The sequence below is a fragment of the Ambystoma mexicanum genome, chromosome 2p (genome assembly GCF_040938575.1).
Source record: "Ambystoma mexicanum isolate Mex_15411 chromosome 2p, UKY_AmexF1_1, whole genome shotgun sequence".
NCBI classification, from domain to species: domain Eukaryota; kingdom Metazoa; phylum Chordata; class Amphibia; order Caudata; family Ambystomatidae; genus Ambystoma; species Ambystoma mexicanum.
In genome coordinates, this window is record NC_090923.1 from 825,150,523 (window position 1) to 825,164,610 (window position 14,088).

General features: G+C 45.6%; 1 long non-coding RNA gene across 1 annotated transcript in view; it reads left to right on the forward strand.

Annotated features, from left to right (window-relative positions):
• Positions 1-9,428: 9,428 nt before the first annotated feature.
• Positions 9,429-14,088, forward strand: part of LOC138566837 (uncharacterized) — a 300,267-nt gene continuing 295,607 nt past the window's right edge. Inside the window, exon 1 of the long non-coding RNA XR_011302037.1 lies at positions 9,429-9,749. This is a non-coding gene — a long non-coding RNA (uncharacterized lncRNA). The remainder of the gene's footprint in view (positions 9,750-14,088) is intronic.

Here is a 14,088-nt window from a genome sequence, read left to right on the forward strand (position 1 = left end):
AAGTGTATGTTTAACCGACAGTATTGTATTAGTATTACGGAGCTAGGGGGGTTTAGTGTGGAGATTTTGTTTCTAGGAACAGAGGTGTTCCGCTTTTTCTGTCACAGTTAGGTACACTAATTCTACACCTTAAGGTGCCAAAAAGGTTAAATGTTGTGCACGTTCAGTTTTAGACACATTAGGGTGTTTCTTGCAAGGAGTTCGTTAGCAATACTTTTTCTGACTGGGAATTTTTAGGAATAGCACTTTTGAGGTATTTCCAGGAGCTCTGGGGAATAACCTTACCTCTCCAGTCACAGTTGTGTTGTTGGAATAGGTTGAATTTTTTCCGACCTCATCATTAGGCATTTTATCTTCACCCTACATTCCATATAGGGCTGTCCTTCTTCCCTTGTATAGGCCCTTCTTCAGAACACGCACCCCTGCGCAGAAGCAGGATGGAGAGCTAACCAAATCACCAACTAAGGTAATTGAAAAATACAGTTGCTGGAATTTTTGACCTATAATGTTTTCCCTACATTAGGACGCATACCAATTGTTCTCGTGTTGTAATTTGTTTTCTGTGGTATAGAACGAGAGTTCAGTTGGGGTAGTGAACAACAGATAACTGCGCACCCAGAGAAGTTTCAGAATATCACGTGGTGTCCCCGAGGAGTCTAAGGTAAGCGTTACAGAACGCTAAGCCACCATAAAATATACTCCGCCTGGGCATCATGGGAACTTCTGAGGTAGACCAGTTAGCTCAACTACTGGGAGAACTTAGAGCTGAAGTCCATGCAGCCCGGACCGAAACCGGTGCTCTTAGAAGGGAACTGGGAATCAATAGGGAACGAACTGAAGAATTGGCACGCCAGTTATTACAGAATCAGGCGGGACAGGTTCCCCTTCCCCAAAGTAATGCCCAAGCTTCCTCATCAACATCGCCCCCAGTTCCAGTCCAAGTGGTGATTCCAGGAAATATTCCCTTGGCTCCTCCCGAACGATTCACGGGGGACCCAAAAAAGTTTGCAGTTTTTTTAAATCAGTGTAGACTACATTTTTTGTGCAGACCTGGCGTGTTCTCCACTGACCAATCAAAGGTTGCCTTCGTGTTGTCTTATTTAGGTGGTCATGCAGCCGATTGGTCCATTCCTTTGGTTAATCGGGATGATCCCATGTTACAGAACTTTTCAGAATTCCAACGAGAGTTAGAGAAACTGTTTGCTCGCCATTCACAAGGCCAGTCATTGGACAATGAGTTACTGTCACTCAAGCAGGGCAATCAGGAGCTGCTTGCGTATGTAGCCACTTTTAATCGATTAGTAGCAGAAACTAATTGGCCTACAGAAAAGAGAGTGACGTTGTTTATCGTGGTCTGCGCAATGAGCTGAAGGATGTTCTTGCTCAAGTTGTCAATCCGCCTGAATGTATCACAGAATTCATAGATCTGACAATCCAGTTGGATCATCGTCTTCAGGATAGGAGAACGGATCGAGCTCGTCAGGACAATCGACCCTTTGTAGTCCGTTCAAGGGAACCAGTGTCGAAGTCAGGATTAGATGTTCACAATGAACCCATGCAGTTGGGCGGAATTCGAGGCCCTATATCCCAAGCAGAGAGAGAGAAGAGACGACAACTGCAGTTGTGTTTGTATTGTGGCAAGGCCGGTCACTTTTTAAAGGATTGTCCAGTAAAACCTTCACGGAAGCCTTTAGGAGGAATTAATCCGGATAAAAAAGAACAGACGGTGGAAAACTCCAGTGCCCGACAAGTCTAGAGGTCCGCTTGTCGAGCATGGAAAAGGTTGCAGCGACCTCACACTTCGTGTGTCCTATAGTCCTTTTTTGCCAGAAGAACCCCACAGAGAGGCATGCGTTAGTTGCATACATAGATTGTGGGGCCATTGGCAACTACATGGATCAACATCTGGCTAGTAAATTGGGAATCACTTTGAGGAATAAGTTAGAAGCTGAAAATGTTTCTGGGGTGGATGGCACACCTTTGGTGTCAGGTCCCGTAACCCAGTGCACTGACCCCCTTATGATGCTTTGCCAGGAAGGACACAGGGAGAGGATCTCTTTTGACCTGATTCAAGCTCCTCAATTCCAGATCATCTTGGGAATACCTTGGTTGGAGAAGCATAACCCTGTGATCGATTGGTGTTCCCGGACATTGACGTTTAACTCCAAATGCCAGAGTATGTGTTTTTCTGCAGAAGGTTCGAAAAACGTCAGGCAGCCTGAGATAACTAGCAACACTACCTTAGGTCTCATCGGTTTGTTACCAGTAGAGTACACAAAATTCCAGGATATTTTTCAAGAAGAACGACAGGCGGAAATTTTGCCCCCACACAGACCTTATGACTGTCAAATCGATCTCATTCCAGGGGCTCAGCTTCCTTGCAGCAGAATTTATGCCCTCACTGAAAAAGAAAATGCTCATCTGAAGTCTTACCTGGATCAATACCTGGCCAATGGGTTTATCAGACCGTCCAAGTCACCGGTTGCATCTCCTCTTTTTTTTGTGCCCAAGAAGGAAGGGGATTTGCGAACCTGCATAGATTACACAGCACTGAATCAAATCACCGTGAAGAACCGCTATCCTCTTCCCCTTATTTCGACCTTGCTGGATCAGGTGAAGAAGGCACGAATATTCACCAAGCTTGATCTTAGAGGTGCCTATCATCTCATTCGCATTAAGAAAGGTGAGGAGTGGAAAACCGCTTTTCGAACGCGATTCGGGCTCTTCGAATATCAAGTCATGCCCTTTGGGCTTTGCAATGCACCTGCTGCTTTTCAGTCCTTTATGAATGATATATTTAGAGAACTACTGGACATCTGTGTGGTGGTCTATGTGGATGACATTCTAATTTTCTCTGCAAACCTGGCGGATCATGTTAAGCACGTGACATCGGTGCTTCAAAGGTTCAAAGAAAATTCTCTGTATTTGAAATTGGAGAAGTGTCATTTTCATGTCCCTGAAATTGAATTCTTGGGGTTCATTCTATCTTCAAGTGGAATCAAAATGGATAACAGAAAAGTTGATGCCATCCTGTCTTGGCCCGCTCCAACTTCTGTCAAAGGAATCCAGAGTTTTCTGGGATTTGCACATTTCTATAGGCGGTTTGTTTCTGATTTCTCTCGCCTAGTTCATCCTATCACCTCACTACTTAGAAGAAACAGGAAATTTGAATGGACCAATGAAGCGGATGAGGCATTTAAGAAACTAAAGGAGCAATTTACTGCTGCACCTGTTCTCCAACATCCGAGACCTGATCTTCCTTTTGTAGTTGAGACTGATGCTGCAAATGTAGCTATGGGAGCTGTGTTGTCTCAGCGTGATCCTGGCACCCAAGAATTGCACCCAGTAGCTTTTTGGTCAAAGAAGTTCTCTGCTGCAGAATTGAATTACACCATTACGGATAAGGAGTTTTTGGCTATAATTTGTGCCTTGAAGGAATGGAGGCATCACTTGCTGGGCGCACGACACACTGTGACCATCTTCACCGACCATCGGAACTTGCAATACTTACGCTCAGCGAAGGCACAATCTTCAAGACAGTTACGATGGGCTCTCTTTCTCGCTGAATATGACTTCGTTATTACCTTCAGACCAGGAGTGCAAAATGGAAAGGCTGATGCCTTGTCTCGAATTGGTAACGGGGAAGAAGCCTATGTGCCGGTGAATCCTGTGGAGATAATTTCTGGAGAAAAGATCCTAGGAGTAATAAACACAACAGACTCTGCCTTTGAAGAATTAAGAAAGGAAATTCAAAACCACCTTACGCAGGATGAATTGTTGAACTGGGAATCCAGAGGAGAAGGTTTTACGGTGCAGGAGGGCCTTCCCTTTTGTCAGGAACGGTTGTACCTGCCCACGCCCCAACTACAAGAAAAAGTGGTTACAAACTATCATGACGCTCTTTTGGAAGGTCACCCCGGAATTACAAAGACCATGGAGAAGGTTAAGAGGTCATATTGGTGGCCTACTTGGAGAAAAGATATCATTCAACATTTGAAAACTTGTGGTAACTGCGCTCAAAACAAGAATCAAAAAAGGAAACCTGCTGGCTTGCTTCTTCCGTTGAATGTGCCACCAACCCCCTGGCACACCATCTCTATGGACTTCATCACAGATTTGCCTCCTTGTGAAGGGTTTGACACGATCATGGTGGTGGTGGACTTGTTCTCCAAGATGGCACATTTTATAGCATTGAAAGGATTGCCGTCAGCCTCAGTGCTGGCAAAAACCTTTTTGGAGAATATTGTGAAGTTGCATGGCTTTCCTACGGTGATAATCTCTGATCGAGGAAGCCAATTTGTCTCTAAGTTTTGGAGAAAATGTTGCGAGTTGGCTAAAATCGATGTACGCTTGTCCACCAGTCATCATCCCCAAACTGACGGTCAAACTGAGCGAACCAATCAAACCTTGGAACAGTGCCTTAGATGTATGTTACACCAACTAGAAGACACCTGGCAAAACGTTTTGTGGATAACTGAATACGCATATAACAATTCTGTCCATTCATCCACTGGTTTGAGTCCTTTCCACGTACCTCAGCTTACGATCCACCTGAACCGTTGGAAATGCCAGCAGTAAAATCTCTGCATGAAAAAATCACCACTGCCATAGCTCAAGCTCGAGAACAATTATCTGTGGCTAAAGAATCCCAGAAGAAATTTGCTGATGACAAAAGATGTGTTGCACCAGAGTATAAGGTGGGAAATTTGGTTTGGTTAGCCACTCGAAATCTGACCTTGAAGGGATCTAGAAAATTCCTTCCCCGCTTCCTGGGACCTTTTGCCATTGAAAAAATCATCAATCCCGTGGCCATGAAGCTAACCCTTCTAAAAACCATGAAAATCCATTCGGTATTTCACGTATCTCTTTTAAAGCCTGTCTATCCAAACACACGAATTTCCGAAGCACCAGCCCCTGTGGTTGTGGATAATGACCAACTAAAATATGAAGTCAAGGCCATCTTAGATTCCAAGATTGTGAGTAATAAGCTATTCTACTTAGTGGATTGGAAGGGGTACGGCCCTCAAGACAGAACTTGGGAACCCTGCGAGAATGTTCATGCCCCTAGGTTACTCAGAATCTTTCACCGCAACCACCCGTCCAAACCAGGGAGGGGAAATTTCAGTTTAGGAGGGGCTTTGCCGGGGAATACTGTCATGACTACGGGGTTCCCCCTCAAAAGAATTTCCAAAATTTCCTGGGTGGCCGCTTACAATTCCTGGTCTAAGGACAGGTAGGGTTGGGCTATTCTACCAGGGCTCTTCCTCATCAACCAACATGGCCGCCTGATGTTACAACCCCTAGATTGGGCAAGCGGTCTAGTTTTCTGTCACTTTGGAGTACTTAAGACACTCCCCTTTGTTCAACGGCGCTTCGCGTCTTCAGCTGTGTTCAGCGGACGCTTACCGCGGTTCATCCCTCTGACAGGAATTCCTCTGTTCCCTTGTATTTCATAGACACCCCCTCTGTAGTGCCATGGTCATTGTTTTCCCGTGCCATTCCGCAACTACTATTCTGTGAGCTCTGTGTGGAGTTGGCGTTCGTCAGTGTGGAGTTGGCGGGAGACGCATTCCTTTTGACGTTTCGTTTTGTGAGGAGTTTTCGAGGCACTCATTCCTGTTCTGTCTCCTTTCCACAGCAAGTATCATTTACCTCATTAGCTGTCTCCACTGATTATTTGTTCTTAAATAGCGAGTGTTTTGCTTGCATTCGTTCTCCAAGGGCAAGTGTATGTTTAACCGCCAGTATTGTATTAGTATTACGGAGCTAGGGGGGGTTTAGTGTGGAGATTTTGTTTCTAGGAACAGAGGTGTTCCGCTTTTTCTGTCACAGTTAGGTACACTAATTCTACACATTAAGGTGCCAAAAAGGTTAAATGTTGTGCACGTTCAGTTTTAGACACATTAGGGTGTTTCTTGCAAGGAGTTCGTTAGCAATACTTTTTCTGACTGGGAATTGTTAGGAATATCACTTTTGAGGTATTTCCAGGAGTTCCGGGGAATAACCTTACCTCTCCAGTCACAGTTGTGTTGTTGGAATAGGTTGAATTTTTTTCCACCTCACCATTAGGCATTTTATCTTCACCCTACATTCCATATAGGGCTGTCCTTCTTCCCTTGTATAGGCCCTTCTTCAGAACACGCACCCCTGCGCAGAAGCAGGATGGAGAGCTAACCAAATCACCAACTAAGGTAATTGAACAATACAGTTGCTGGAATTTTTGACCTATAATGTTTTCCCTACATTAGGACGCATACCAATTGTTGTCGTGTTGTAATTTGTTTTCTGTGGTATAGAGAGAGAGTTCAGTTGGGGTAGTGAACAACAGATAACTGCGCACCCAGAGAAGTTTCAGAATATCACTGGTGTCCCCGAGGAGTCTAAGGTAAGCGTTACACCGCGAGAGTTCTTAGAACACATTCAGCTTGCCACAGAACAATACGGACAGTGTCTTCAGGACACCCCCTACGAACATTTGAGGACACCACGTGAGTTCTTAGAACACCCCCCCATTTTGTTTATCTGCGAACATTTCAGGACACCGCGTGAGTTCTTAGAACACACCCCCATTTTGTTTATCTGCGAACATTTCAGGACACCGCGAGAGTTCTTAGAACACATTCAGCTTGCCACAGAACAATACGGACAGCGTCTTCAGGACACCCCATACGAACATTTGAGGACACCACGTGAGTTCTTAGAACACCCCCCCATTTTGTTTATCTGCAAACATTTCAGGACACTGCGAGAGTTCTTAGAACACATTCACCTTGCCACAGAACAATACGGACAACGTCTTCAGGACACCCCCTACGAACATTTCAGGACACCGCAAGAGTTCTTAGAACACTTTCAACTTGACAACGAACAATATGGACAGCGTCCTCAGAACACCCCCATTTTGTTTATTTCCGAACATTTCAGGACACCTCGAGAGTTCTTAGAACACATTCAGCTCGCCACAGAACAATACGGACCGCTTCTTCAGGACACCCCCTACGAACATTTGAGGACACCGCGTGAGTTCTTAGAACACACCCCCATTTTGTTTATTTGCGAACATTCCAGGACACCGCGAGAGTTCTTAGAACACTTTCAACTTGCCAGAGAACAATACGGAGAGCGTCTTCAGGACACCCCCTACGAACATTTCAGGACACTGCGAGAGTTCTTAGAACACTTTCAACTTGACAACGAACAATATGGACAGCGTCCTCAGAACACCCCCATTTTGTTTATTTCCGAACATTTCAGGACACCGCGAGAGTTCTTAGAACACTTTCAACTTGCCAGAGAACAATACGGACAGCGTCTTCAGGACACCCCCTAAGAACATTTCAGGACACCGCGAGAGTTCTTAGAACACTTTCAACTTGACAACGAACAATACGGACAGCGTCCTCAGAACACCCCCATTTTGTTTATTTGCGAATATTTCAGGACACCGCAAGTGTTCTTGGAACAGTTTCAGCTTACTTGCGAACAAAACAGACACATTTTGAGTCCTCAGAACACCACCCATTCAGTTTATTTAGAACATTTCAGAACACCCGTGATGTCCACAGACAAATCGAACACAAAAAGAACGTCCACCACATAAAAAAGCACAACATTTAACCTATCTCAAATCCTCCCCAAACACTCCCACACAACAACACACTCTATTAAATACAGATTTCGAACAAACTTTCACCGCGCTATCCGCGGACGTCCGCGAATCCAAGATGGCGGGCGCTACCGAAAATCTGACGCGCTTCATGCTTAACACCGTCCAATCAGCGAATACGCCATATGTCCGCGGACATGACGTAAGCCACTCGGCCAATCAGGACACTGTCCGCGGAGCGAACAGGGAAGTGTGTCCACGGACCGAACACAGATATCACTAATTTTTTTTTACCTACTTTTTGGTCATTTTAAAAAAAACTACTGAACGGATTTTCACCAAATTTTCAAAAGCACGCTTTCGGGACCAAGCCGCTGCTCCTGGTCCAACTTTGTTGAAAATCCATCCAGCGGTTTGGGCTGTAGGTGCGAGCAAAAAACATTGCCAATTCAGTCAATGGGAAAAAAAGAAATTTTGGGCCCCCCCCTATAACTTTTCCCCCCCTAGACGAATCCTCACCAAACTTTGCAAACAAATTCAGAGTGGGCCATATACTTTATATGCAAAGTTTGGTGAGGATTCGTCCAGGGGGAGCTAAGTTATAAGCCGCCCAAAAAGTGCTCTTCCTATGGAAACACCAACTTAACCATAACTACATGGCCACTACCGTGGACATGTAATATATATATATATATATATATATATATATATATATATATATATATATATATATATATATGATATAGCAGGTTTTAACTGGGACTGTGCCTGTCACTGTTATTGTTGCAGTATCTCTCTGTGGCCTTCAGGGGCGCTGTGATCTCTAGTCGTATGGCGCAATTATAAAGAACGTTGCGCTCTCAAGCGAAAACGAGCGGATTCTGTCTACCGACTCTTGGGGATCAGATATTATAAAGATATGCTTTTGGAGCAATCGTATTAATGATATTACACTCTCTTAACGGTCCGTGGAATGGTGGGAGCGCCGGAACTACGTGGTCCCGTCACGCTCCCCTTTCCGTGATCATAGTGCCCTCTGTGGTTCCCTTCAGAGGTTGCGGTCGACAGAGGACCAGCCCCGATCGCGACTGCAACTTCAGAATACTCACAATCAGCTGCGGATATGCTCCGCCAAAGCTCTAAGTTGTGCACGCGGGTGTGTACAAGTGTGCCTTTCTATACACAGATTCTCAACATACATTCATCATAAGAATAATCAAAAGGGCACTTAACTCGCTGCCGAGCAGCAAAGAAAGAGGAAGTGAAGTAGAAGGACAGTGTGGTTTGAGGACAAGGACTATGCTGATTGGTTAATATTATCATGTAGTTGGTTTGTGGGCCAATAAGAACAGAACTACCAAAGACTCAAAAACAATGGTTATTGTAGTTTTTATGAGTTTTGTTATCATGTTTTATTGATTTGTACATTTGCTGCTGAAATAGTAAAATGGAAAGAGAAGCATAATCGGAGCCTCCGGACAAAGAATTCTAATACAATTGTCCTTAATGTGGTGGGTTCACATCACATGGTGTCATTTTAGGGTGGTGGGTGTGGATATGCAAATATGAACATTGTGGGCGGGGGAATAGGATATGAGTGTGGGAAACACACAGGTGACCCTTCAGCACACTGAAAAGTTGGTACCTATCCATTAATAAATAATTTTTGCCGTTCAATTTCATAAACATTTCTGAATGGTTATTTAATGTCTATTCAAGTTCTCAAATATTACAAATATGCCTTCAGAGAAATTTTCGATCAGGCTGGGATTTTACGGGATACACGTTATATATGAACGCACGAGTCCCTGACTTTCACTCAACTCATTTTAGGACCCAGTGAAACCGCAGCTGTCTTGCCTGTCAACGTCACGGGAAGGCGGTGCGCCGCCGTGAAGAGCAAGACCCTAGGAACCGTAGCTCAGTAAAATAACACCTGTTTAAGACTTTCGAGTCGTTCGTCGACACTCTCAGCTGCTAGTAATGAAGCTTCGGTGAGAGGTCCTTTTTGGGTTCGTTTGTTCCAGTTTTGAAGTGAGTTTTCAGTGAAGAACGGAAGAGAAAACCCCACTTGTGGGTAAATGTTGGCGGAAGGAGACATTCGATGTATACGTGAATGGCTGTATGACGAACATACTTTGAAGTAGGTATTCTTCCGCTAGTAAATGGTGACGTTATGGTATGATTGTGATGTTCTTCCGGTTCTAGTTAACCTCAGATATACCCGTCTAGTTGGGGGTTTTAGAATATGTAAACATGTTTGAGAGTGCATTGAATCCTAGAGTGGCAAGATGACGAAGCGTTAACCTCTTTTGCAGTTATGTGTTTGTTTTCATTTTCATTTAGCCACCGGATTGTTGTCAACAGCTTTTGCATTCGTGCTTGTTTTCATTAAGCCATCTGGCGCACGCTGGTATTTGTAGTGTTATGGAACGCCAGTTGAACAGTTAAGCGGTACGTGCATAATGCCGGTTATTTGGCTTTAGACAACCAGGAGTGAAAAGACGTTATCCTGGTGAGATTAAACCATTTGCTTATTGCAGTGAACTACATGTTTTGGTATGCTAGTTACACATTATTTTAGGTGGGGGGCTAATACCCCCTCTTCACTAAACGAGACTGGCTCACCCGTTTCTAGAAAGTGATTCACTTTGACAAATGTAAGGAGCATCCATATCAAACTGTTCTCGGGTGGCATTGGCGTCATCATTCTCATTAAATGATGCAACAAAAAGACAGCGTGTAGTACACTTTATTTTAGTTTAACCATAAAATATAGAATATTTTCGTTTTTTTCAAAAATTGATGCTGATTATTGTGGTTTGCTCCTCCTTTAAGGAGTCCTTCTAAGGCAGCGGTCTTCAAACCTTTATGGACTGGGCCCCCCTGAGCGAGATTTGGGCAGGCCGGGCCCCCCAAACATGCCAAATGGACAGTATGTACAAATGGCTATGAACTATTGCGTGCTGTCACCGCACTCTACTCCCAGTATAGTCCCTGGGCTCTCCCCACCCCATCACAGACCCTTGGCTCTGCATACCCTGCTCCCACCACAGTCCCTGACTCCCCCCCCCCCCCCGTTCCCAACACAGTCCGAGGGCCAGTGAGAGCTGGTGAATTTTTTAACTGGAGGAGCATAAATATTTCCCACTGAAATCCCATAGCGACCAAATGTAGCGAAGGAGCCTGAACCAATCATGCAGGGTTCAGGTGGTTTCCCCCCGTTCATTTTTTTAAAATAATGGGTTAAAATGGTGCATTTTAGAGCATACTTGAGTAAAAAGCCAAACGGTTTGCAATTGGCGCTGGGTGGCCCAGGGGGAAAACATGGTATTTTTCACAGGATATGTATAATAGATTAAAAAAATATGCCATCCCTGTCCCCTGGGCTGCACAGCGCCTTAGGAGAGCTAATTTTGTCAGGTGTGTTGGGGGATTGTGCAGAAAAGCATTTTAAAAATGCCTTTGTTGTACAAACCTCCCCTCCTCTGACCCCCCACTCGCCAAAATCAGCTCAATGGACCAAATTAAACACACACACATTCACACAGCAATCGCTATCATTCATACGAGCACCCATCACCATACACTCACTCATAACAAGCATACACTCATCCATACACATATTTAAATAAATGAACATAAACATACCTTCTGCAGGGGCCTGCGCGTGATGCTGAGATGCCCCACTCCAGGTTGCTCTGTCCGTATGTGCGAGGAGGCACAGGAGCTCCACCTCGCACATACAGACATGCAGTGCGCCCCAGCCAACATTTCAAATTTGCTATTCAAGGCTGGCGAAGTAAAACTCCTCCATCATTGCATGGCTCAGTGAGCATGTGCGGTTGGGGAACTGAACTGTCAAAGGGAAACCCCATTTCCCTTTGACAGTTCAGCCACCCCGGGAGCACTCCCTTGGCTGGAAAAATCCACTGAGGGAGTGCTCGCTGTTTCACTGGCTGGCCCCTCTGCTCCTCCATAATGGGTAAGGGGGCCACTGGGTGGACGGCCCCTCGCCCATTATGGATGAGCCGCCAGGCTCGGACTGGCCTATAGTGCAATGCCTGTACCAAAAATGCTAGTGTAGCCAGTCAAAGTGGGCTAGTTTGATGAGTTACTTCACTATGCAGTTAGTAGTTTTGATCATTGTTGCTGAATAAATATTCTTTAAATATCACAATTTGCTTACATTTTAACAAAAAAACCTGTGGGTACTATTCAAACAGTCTGTGACTAAAAGAATGAATATCCATTTGCAATTGTGGGCCACTTTTTCATTGGTGCCGGAGATAGTTATATGGTCCAGTCCGACCATCTGAGCCGCCCTGCCCATATCGTCCAATCAATTAAATAATGTTTTGTACATTTCATCCTGGGCTTTCGTGTGCCCCCCCCCCGGAGACCTGTGTGCTAAGGGCTTGGGCTGTGTCACGTGTCGGTGCGCCATGTGATATACCGAATAAAAGGGACGAGTGGTGTGGTGTGTCTTCTTGCTGCGCAGCACCAGCATGGCCTTCTCAGGCAGAGGGCCTGCCCTGCAGAGCCCTTCATGCTGCTGAGCCCCTGCGAGGCAACTGTTTCTGTACCACACCCCAAGCGGAGCCCCTGCGTGGCAACTCTGCCACCCTGTCTTCTTGTCCCACTTTGCAGAGTCCCTGGGTGTCCCCAGGCTATGGTCCAGGGGGGTGGAGGAGCAGGAGGGGGTGGGGTAGGGGGGAGGAGTGGGTGGGGGCATGGGTTGGTTGTGTGTGTGTGCTTTTTAAAAAAAAAAAAAATATATATATATTTTCTTTTTTTAAATAAACTTTCTTGATTGGTTTTACACAACAGTAGTTGGTACAATACCACTACGAACAAACTCCCCTCGTCCCTGGTACCGAGCATAGGGCAGTTCAGATACCAGTCCAATCGTTCCATTTTACACATCACAATTACGTCTCTTAATGACCATGGTCCAGTTGTGTGACCACGACTACCATATGAGTCAGTGTGAACATGGGCAACGGGGTGATCACTGCAACGGTAACGGTTTGTGTGTCGCTGGGTTCCCAGAACGAACACTAGGGCTGGCATGTGGGCCAGTGAGCCACCCGCAACTGTCACTGCAAATGGATGTGTTGGGTCCCCCCCAGCAACTGTGTGCCTGGACCGGGTACCCCAGGGGTCCAGACACAAGAATTATGCACCAAAGACGATCTATACTGTGAAATCTTGGGTGTCATTTTCTAATAAGTCCCCGAAGAGTAAAACCAAGACTGCACCTTTTACACTTTCGATTTTGAAGCCATTTGGAAGCGGAGTAGGGGCACGGAACACTGTACGTTCCTCCACTACTTTCAAATGCATCATGGTTTTACACCAGCAAGACATTTTCGTTCTGCCGTAAAACCAATGGAATCTGGATGCTTTTAGCACCTGCTAAAGCATGCTGAAACCATAGGAATTCGTTGGAAAAAGGAATTAAAAAAACAAGGTGTAAAGTCGAGAGCAGAGCGAGAGGTGCTGGTTTAGAAGGCAAGCACGAGGGAGCTATGTGGCGCACCAGTTGGACTCTGCCAATGCAAAGCAGGAAAGGGATGTTCCTGGCTGGCAATGGCGCGCTATACCCTGATGCTCGTTCTGCAAAGCGGAAGGCAGCGATAGGCTTGGCCTGGGGTGACCGGCAGAGGTAAGGTGTCTGAAGGGTGGTGGGGGGGGGTGAAGGATGGGCCTGTAGCGTGTGTTGCCTAGCAACGGATGCGTAAGGTAGCAGGTTCTTCCTACGTGGCTCCCCTAATATGTATACATGGAATGGTTTTTGGGGATTTTGGGGGGGTTCTGCTGTGTCTGTCCATAGTGAGCGTATTCCTGTTGAGTCATGGGGAAACGCTCGAGAAAAAAAGAGGCACCATCTGGAGGCGCAGGTCTCTTCCCCTACCTCCCGCCCGCCCCTGATATCTTGAGAGACCTAGGAAGCTCTAAAGGCACGAGGGAATCTCTGGAAAGAGATTGTTGGAGATCTTCTGGAAGGCCATAAAAGGGAAAGGCATTAGGAGTAGGCACAAACATGGTCATGCCTATCCATCACTCTCCTCGTTTTCATCTACATCTTGGTCTTCATATGAATCCTCCTCCCTAGAGGATGAACAGAAGGGCAAATATCTGGATAAAGAAGCAGAAGTGTCTGTACTGATTCGGTGGCCCAGTACATGGGGTTTAATGATACAACCCCACATCTTCGGATAGGGCTGGGAAAGCCCCTCAATTTAAACATAACCTAAAGGCTGGTCTTACCCCTGCTTATAGAAGTTAAAGTAAACTTCATTTCTCTCCTGCCTCCTGCTAATTTGCCTTAATTTGAATACGCTATCTCCACCATTACTGCCCCCTATAACATTCGTACTATCCCTCTATACCAGCCACCTAGTCCGGTAGGTCACTTCTTCAACCACATCTCCAAACTCCCACATCTCTACTTGAATCCTATTGTGCCTGATTGGGGG